This window comes from Sinohyriopsis cumingii, chromosome 6 (genome assembly GCF_028554795.1).
Source record: "Sinohyriopsis cumingii isolate HCF-2022 chromosome 6, ASM2855479v2, whole genome shotgun sequence".
In the NCBI taxonomy this organism is placed as follows: domain Eukaryota; kingdom Metazoa; phylum Mollusca; class Bivalvia; order Unionida; family Unionidae; genus Sinohyriopsis; species Sinohyriopsis cumingii.
In genome coordinates this window covers 1,710,745-1,720,292 of record NC_142966.1, presented here as the reverse complement: position 1 = coordinate 1,720,292, position 9,548 = coordinate 1,710,745, and positions in this window count along the sequence as shown.

Here is a 9,548-nt window from a genome sequence, read left to right as displayed (position 1 = left end):
GCGAGATCGTTTCATCTTGATTACAAAATTTCTTTGACTAGATTTAATACGCAAATGGTTCTTATATATATAGGACAAGTGTTTTTGATTCAGAAAATTCATTAAGTTCTGAAATAGTCCAGACGGAAGAGCCAACACAAAATTGAATCTCTGGTCAGAGCTTTGAGAAGCGTTACAGGAAAGTATACTTCACAGAAACCGACGAATTACTCATTCTCAAGTGATCAAAGTCAAGATACTTGTTATATCTGTCAGGACAAAGGACGCCGACTCCAGAATACATACATCGTCAAAGCAAAGGAAAGACAGGAGAAAAGAGAGACTGATGCCTAGATACCTGTAATCATTGTCAGGTGAAACGCCACTGGTTTTCAGAGTGCCCATAAAAAGAGAACAAACAAAAAAAAAAAAAAAAAAAAGAAACAAGAGGAGGAAGAGGAGAGGTGTTACGTCAATGAAGAAAAAGCCATGCTCATCAAGAAAGGCAAGAAATCTAGACCGCGAGGGAAAGCGACGACAAGAAAGAACCTGCACCAGTGAAGAAATACAAATGTTAAAAGAGAGAGCGAAATAATAAAATGAACTTGTGGTGATCTGTTGAGATATTTTCATTGTGATTTTATGCCCCAAAGAAAAAGTAAGTGACTGTCCTGATTGTAACAAGATAATTAGGTTGAGATCGGATTATAACACTTTCGGTGGTGACAAAAATACAATATTTATTTATGAATGATTTTTAAAAAAAAACTATGATTCGTGCGCAAACGAAATCCAAATATTGGATATTTAATAAAATATGCACGAGCCTGATAATTTATTGCGATTGAAAGGAAGTGTGAACTGATATGCAAGAAAAAAAACCGAAATAGTAAAAAGATACAATGAATAACGATTCAAAATGATTCAACACAAACAATGAAATATGACGAGCTTTCATTCAAATAGTGAAATATGATGAGTTTTCAATCAAATAGTGAAATATTATATGAAACAATGGGACATATATCTTGCGGAGTAGAACACAAATCCGAAAATGTCTTCTCAGCCCGAAAGCTCTGACAAAAACTTGAGGATGCACCACGAACGGTCTGGCTCTCCTGGTCTGCCTAAAACATCAATAGAATCTCTTGTTCTATGTAGACTCGTTGCTCCAGTAGCCTTGGTTCTTCACTACGTGATGACCTTTATCTTTTTCCAGGCCAACGTCAACCCGTGATAGCAGCACACTGGGTATAACACAAAACAAATTAACACCACGGCTAAACATCGCCTACAATACGGTGTATATATGAAGATACAGCATAAATATCACTCTGTTCCTCCTTCACACCTTCACTACACTCAGCATTCACCAGTCACTATTCAATCAATCACCAATCAGTCAGCTGAAAATATAATATCCAAATCCGTGTACTACAAATGACACGGTTATGTATAACATCACGTAATGACGTTATGTACTGTAAACTTGAGTTGAATATTTTATACAAATTATGTAATCTGGACTACTGTACAAGGTGATAATCAGGTTCAGAAGTGAACATGTGTCTGACAAGAATCTTATGGTACTTAACGTAACACCTTCTCTTAATTAATAAATACAACATTATTGTGAATATAATCATTATATTAAGTTACATACAGGTATATGCATTATACGACACAAGTCGGAATTACCTAAAATACAAGATAAATGTGACAGTAAAACAATTAGTCTATAATAAAAAAGGAAAATAATATTTAACTCACATACATCTACAGCTGGAGATGGCGCATCGAAAAGTGGACTGCTCACTGACAAGATTTCTCGTAATGTGATGTTTAGATCTACGATGAGGTAATTTATACACAGGCCATATAGCCATAAACTACCAGTGCGCTCAAGGTATATCGGTTTTCCCATTGTAAGCACTTTGCTCGTGCAGCATGGGATGAACAGAACTCACCATTTCGAAATAATATACGATATGCATAAACTACCCTCGGGTAACGCTGTACACAGACACGAAACCAGAGTACAGGTATTTAATCCAAATAATAAATAAATGATAGATATCTACAATTCCGTGACAGAGATTTGTTATAGGCTATGGACACACACACACACACACACACACACACACACACACAAACCTTTCAATCATGCTGGGAAAAGGTATTTTAGTTCTAACTGATTTGGCATACTTTGAGTAGTATCTGTTTTCAGGAGATTTGGGTGGCTCTGAAAAGGTCCGTTGAGTGTTTTGTGTTTTAACAAACTCATGAACTGGACAAGATGAGCTTTAACTACCTTACACCCTTGCAACGGTCAAGACCAATATTTTTATCCTGCTACTGTGGATGATTTGGTTGCAGTAGGTGACCTCTTAGTGGTAGGCAGCGCAGAGGTAGCGATAGCTGGGTAGGAATGTTTGGCACGAGAAGGTCTCTTTCTCTTGGGTGGAATTAAAAAAAGTATTATACATTTGTCTCAGATACCTTAACTCTGCCAAAATATCTAGTAGCACCGTCAACGTTTGACTTTCACTGTTATTCATCTCTCCTTCGCACTTTCTCTTCTCTTCTCGTTTCCTACTTTCCTCTTTTTTCTGTTGCTGTTGAACAGCAAGGTCGTGCTCAGTATTTTTCTGCTGTTTGAAACATTTCTCTAATTATTCTTTTTGTTTACGTCTGAAATCAGCTACCAAAGGTAACGAGGGAGAATGCCTTGAAGGTACTGGTAATGTTACAAATTCTTGAGAAGAAGGATGAAAATCTGTTAACTTCCAATTAAAATCATCCTCTTCTGGAAGTTTGACCGTGGTGTATGGTATATTCCCACCGGACGACTTAGTTGCAGTACGGAAAAATAACTGCTAACGAGGGCATGTTCCGACACTTCCCTTAAATATAATATCTAATTTTTTTAAAGTACGGAACCGAGGTGTTTTAGGTGCGTGGTTCATTCCCACCTGACAATTAACTAAGTAGTATACTTTGCGTGCATTAATGTGTTGGAGTGGCAGCACAGCTGTGCCCACCACCCAACGAAAAAATGAGTATTCAGCTTAGTTGTATTAATCGTTCGCACATGCCAGAATTGGCGAATGCGAACTGAATTTAAACGATAGACAGACGGACAAACAGTCTTGCCAGGAGTACGACAGCAGCGGTGGTGATCCCGGGGAAGAGCGTCACGTTTTGGTGGGAGGGGTAAAGACTGCCTGATAACTGCTCCAATTACGTAGTATAATTCTGAGTTCCAAACCAATCCATGAGCGGATTCAAATCGCAGATATCAGAGGCAATGATAGTCAGCGACTCCCATAGCGTTGCTGTGCTCCCTAGCATCAGGTGTCTCGCACAGAAAATATGTCGAAAAAAGTAAACAAGAGACTGAAAGTCCTAGAACATAATACATGTACGGTAGAATTTACGTCGGTACCATCGTACATTGACATCCCTGAAACTGAAAGGACAGATAAAGAAGCAAAAAAAAGAGCTTTATGAACCTGAAGCTTTCCTAATTAAATACAGCATCCATGAAATTTATAGCATAATCCGATATGAAATTAATTACAAACACGATTAATAAACCACTTTAACATGATAAAATTATGTTCAAACATTAATTAAAAGAGGCAAATCCCAGGGACCTAGGGGTTAATGTTCCGAAGAGGGGAACGGCGGCAAACTCTTTAGGTGCTAGGCGTCACAAATGCGTACTGGATTACCTTTGGTGGAGATGAATGCCCCCACGCCATATACGATGGACTAAAAGGGTACATCTCCCAACAAAGATACATATCTGAAATTTCCACAGAACAAAATAATACATCAAGGTAAAGAACACCTACTATCAGTAACACGATTAATAACCACTTTTTAAATTATCAGACATCTTTGATCCAAACTCCACTAACCAAACAACCCTAGGCTATAATAACCCACTCTTAACTCTCAACAAATCTGTCTTTCTCACATTAGTATAAGAGAAATGCCAGAATAAGCGACCCAAATAAACTATTGCCCCTGCAAAATATTTACACCATACAAGGTGGTCATAAATCCATACCATCAGGCCCAGCTACACAAGGCGACAAAATATGTTCATGATAACACCCAAACTTAGAACTAACCAAGCTGACCCTTAATACTAACGATATAAGGTGATCATAAGCTCAGACCATCGTGCCACACCGCACAAGGCGGCAATATTAGAGTAACTATAAAGGGACATTACCGTAGGATCCAATAACCTGATCCGATGATCCGATCTTCGCTAGCCAAGGTTCCGAAGTGATGTCCCTATCTACATCTTGGCGGATCGAAGAGATATATTGGTGTTTTGTCTTTGCGACATCTATTGGATATCATAAGATGGTCCCTTAATAATTAATGCAAACTGACCAATAGTGTGGTATATAGTACATCGGCCGAAAATTGTGGAGGTAATTGACACATAAGGATACTTTGTAAGTTGAACATCGAAAGTATGACTACGCACCTGATGGAAGCCATTACAGGTCTATTTGAGTGAAAGGTATTTGTGCAAACACAGACAGGCAGTGGAAATTGCTTATTTATCAGTCCACTCAATTTTTGTGTTCCCCTTGTCTCGATCATGTAAGAGCAGTGTTGAAATTTGAATATTTTAATTTGGCTTTCCGCCGCATCCAGTGAAATTCACAGACCTGAAATAGAGAAGATAACATGGCCCCAAATTAGTAACATTGCAGAGTGGTCAAAATCCCAAACCACCAGATCCAACCGTCCAAAGCGGTAAACTAGCAATTCCGATATAATTAAGCAAGTACAGCAATATTTCACATAACCAAACTTACACAAAAAATTGATGATATGAAGTGGTTATAAACCCTACAGTCAGGCCCAACCACACACGGTGGCAATGACTGGATCAAATGATATTACATTATAAAACAAACATAAAGTGTGCATATGCAAACAAAACTAATTTAGGGGCAAGACCCGATACTGTATGCCAGTACTAGCTCTTTGTCACAGTATAGTAACAGAGGTGCCAAAAGCACAGACCGTGCATATTCAAAATCCAGTGCAAGACAACATCTTTCGGACCATCGATTCCTGGATGAATAGGAATCAACCTGCGGCGAAGAGGCGCGGACCTTAATAACTATCTCTTTTCTGGCGACGTCCAGACATGCAATTGATAAATATTCAGTGCATACATTAAAGTGTCAGTGGGCGCTGAAAAGTTACCCACCGACGAGAATCAAGTAGTCCGCCATTGTATATTAAACAGTCGCGCATGGTCGAATGGCTCCACGGGACTTTACTGGAAGACAGACAGTATTGACAATATTCATTCATTCTATCATTCTTGTGACCCTAGAAAACAGAAACGGAAACGGATGTGTCGCAACTGTGGAGAAGCTGAAATTCGCCGACACTCCAATCCAACTAAACCCGCTGACTACTAAGGACCCGTGGGACTACACTCTAAGCCGGGCACGTAAGCAGTATGTGTTAAGATCACGCAGGCAGGGGCGGACAAAACACTTTTAGCTGTGACATTTAACCACCACCGACACCCGCCAGCCAACCATCTACGCCTGACTCAACATACTTCGGTAACTAAACTATAAACGTTTCAAACAAAAAAGGGTCTATGGAAACAAGAGATCTGCAAAATGATAGGGTAAGTTTGGAACAAATTAGAAATAAATCCTACGGGCATAGATTCCTGTACTTATGGCAAAATTTACATTTATTCCTTTCACCTTCACCCTAACGTACTTGAAAGGATAACACCTGATCGAATACGTAAAAACCTACCATTCTAACAAATATATACACACGTTTTATCCTTTCTGACAGGACTAAACACTACTCTGAACAGTGGGTATCATATTCCATTTTTTAAAAAAAATTTATTTATTGGAATCTAAAATAATTCTTAAAACGTTTCCTTTGTTCCCATAGTTTTGGCACCAAAAGTCCTTTGTCCTATAATTGGTAAGCGTGCCTTGTGGGATTTTCGTTCAAGCTTCTAAACATGTGCTAAGAACGATAATGGCTAATTCTAAACCGCGCATACAATTTATCTAGAGATTTTCTACAACTTTAGCACTTGTGCCTGGACAATACAGGACTTATGTCACGTGTTTAGGCTCCAATAAACAGTAACACAAGAAAGAGCGAAAACAACAAGCTTTGAAAAATACAATAATTTATTTCCCTGGAAAAATTCTGTAAAAACGAAAAGCTATGAACTTACGGTTTTAGGAATCAAATCCAAAAATAATCCAAGAATAATCCACGAATAAAATTTTTGAAGTCCTAATTAAAAAATGTCTACTGATTTCAAGTTCGAATCCCGACGAATAATCCAAGATGGAAGACGATGACGTATGCTGTAACCTGTGGTGTTGAAGTCTACAGGTCCTTGTAGAAACAAGAACATTCACTTCGGTTTTTGCTAAATAAATTTCTTATAAGAACTGTCTTTGATTACGAATCTCACACGAGCACATGTATTTTTCCATAATTTTTAGAAAATCCTTTTGAATCCAAATAATTTGAAATAACTCCAAACAGCCCAACATACAACTTCCAGTGTAACAGCCCAACTTTTACTGAGAATAATTCTGGAAGCTGATAAAAATTAGGTACTTGTTAAAATACATGTACACCCAGTGTGGTTCTGACGAAAACCAATCATTTTACTCTAAGAAATATAAAAACAATTGTTTTCATCTTAAACACGTACTCCCATCATGACCTCGACAACAACCAATCATTTTAAAATAAAAATAGAACTTATTTACGTGGTTGCTACTAATTTTGAATCAAGGTCAGGATTTATATCAACACCTGGTGTTTATAAAACAAACAGTCAAGGTCAAATTATTTTATGAAAAAAAGTATCATCTCTAGAGAATAAATTTACATTCAATAGCATGTAATAAAAATTAATTTAAAAAAATTAAAACTGATAAACAATTAAATTGAAATATATATATTAAATCAGATATAATTAAATGAAATATACATAACACAGGTATACCATGACTTAACCCCCACAATCGTTCTTATTACACTGTTAATTAAATCATTCATTCTAATGTAAACCCTACCTGCATTAGTATTACAGTTTTTCCACTTTTTAAAACAACCATTCTTCAGTTCTTTGGTGAAAACTTAATTATGTAGCAGTATTATTCATATTTGATAATGTTTTATAATGTTAAATCACATACACCGCAATAAAGAGAAAGCTACCCTCAAGCTTTTGTCGTCGTACTATGGACATGGTCAGCAGACTGATTTAATCTCTACTGACTGCTAACATCACCCGAGGGAATGGTGAGCGACGTTAAGAGATTGTCCCAGATATGCGGCAGGTTGTAACGATCCCCGTCCCTGTTGAGCGTCAGAGATGAAACAGGTCTGCTACTGAAGTCCGTACTAAGAGGACGAAAGCTTCAGGTTAGCTTTCTCTATAATGTGTATGTGATTAAACAGTAAAACATTATCAAATATGAACAGTCATTTCTCAGATTCAAATAACTACTAACAGCATAAAAAGTTATTTTAAATTTGCTCCCAATATCTAAAATGAAAATAAATGTATGCAAACAATTAGGATTCGTGGTAAAATTTTATTCACACCTACTCGCTTAAGAACAATTTCGGTAGGACCTAAAGAAAATGGTATGACTACCAACTGTCACGTTGCCAGCCCGCGATTACGTAAGTCAAGAATAAAGGAATTGGTTAAAAGCCATGTACATATGTTAGACCCCGCGGCTATAGTGGTCCTGTTCGTAATTGTTACGAGAGCCAGCTTTGCTGGGTGTAAAAAATCACATGTGGACGTTAAAAGCTTTGTTCAAGAACAAAGGACCCTTCTTAGCGTCGTAAATCTCACCACGTTAACAGACGGCCGGAGCATTGTCTGCTAAGTTGAATAGAACAGGGTAGAATCGATATCCAAACCAATCATCAACACAAGACAGGACTACATCATAGTTACATGCGCTACAACAAAACAGGCAGCTAAATTTGTAGAACTTAAAAAAATAGGCCAGTATCGAGTAACGGTTAAGCGACACAGAGCAGCAAGCACCAACGTCACCAAATAAGAAAAGTATACATGTTTCTAAGACATGGGAGGCTCAGTCCACAATTCAAGATATTTGAAAATATGGCCAAGAAGTAGAAAATGCAGTACGCTTTAAGAACAAAGTGAGGATTTAACCGTGGTCCTATTATTTGAGCAAATACCACCAACTCTAGTCCGATATGGAGCAAAATGTAAGCAACATGAAAGGAAATGTTCTTTTAGCGGGCAGAAATGTGACAACTGTAGGAATGCTCACCTCCCAAATCTAGGGAACGCCCGTATGCAGTTAGAGAGGAACAACTAATCAACTTCATGATAACAAAAAAACAGTCACATATGCAGTAGCCAATACACGTCATGCTGCACGAAGCAATTATCCAAAACACAACTTCATTCCAAACAATCAAACTAGAGACACCAAACATAACTAAACTCTCCACAGCAAGGAAGTGCCTAAAAGTTACACTTCACCACAAATAAACTTCGAGAACGCACAAAAGCCTAATGGAAGAAGTAAAACCACAACACCGACAGAGGAACATCTCAACACAAAATCACAATTAAAACCTAAAAAGGACCAACCAAACCAGCAGTCTCATAATAAACCAGTTACAAATAAAACGTGCTCGATAACATTACGACTCAAACTCAAGATTAAATAAACGGCAGTAAACAAACCAGTCCTTCCACAAGCGTATTACAAGTGCTTGAACTCAACCGGGATAAAATCAGCTATGTGCTCAAAATCAGCAATGACAAACTCACACCGGTCGACGTAGTATGCAACCTGATAGTTGCACTTGGACATAGTACACAATTAATTTTACTATATGTTCTCTACATTTATTTCTCAGTACTGACCTTTCCACTGTGTGACAATTAATGCAAATCATATGTTAATCTAAAATACCTTCAAAGATGACTTCACGGTGAAGTTCTTGTCAAAGGTTGACCTGCTCTTTTTTTAGATGATTGACTGTCAACATAACAACATGTAAACAGAACACATATTTCACTTCCGGATCATCACCAAGGCCTTATTACTCACTGTGTACTGTCGCCAAAATACATACAGACAACAACACCTTCAGCTCATATTATCAAGAATAAACAGTTACATTTAAATCCCTACCAAAAATGCATAAATAAAACTCTTATATCACCACCAAAATGAGAGAGGAAAAAATGTTCTAAACATAGACTAGAACTACATTCGTGGGTACTGAACTGGAAGTATTAATTGTGATGTAATTCCACTTGCCAAACTGCTTTCCAAAAACAGGTCATCTACAACCACAGTTTAACAAACAATGATGACCTAAATAGAATGCAACTTTTATGGATTCTAAGGACTCAGTTAAAATCTGGCAGTGGAATTGCAGGTGCGTGGAGCACAACATCCGGGAACTGGTAGAAAATACACACCAAACTAGACAAACCGGATAATGTGTATCTTCAGGAG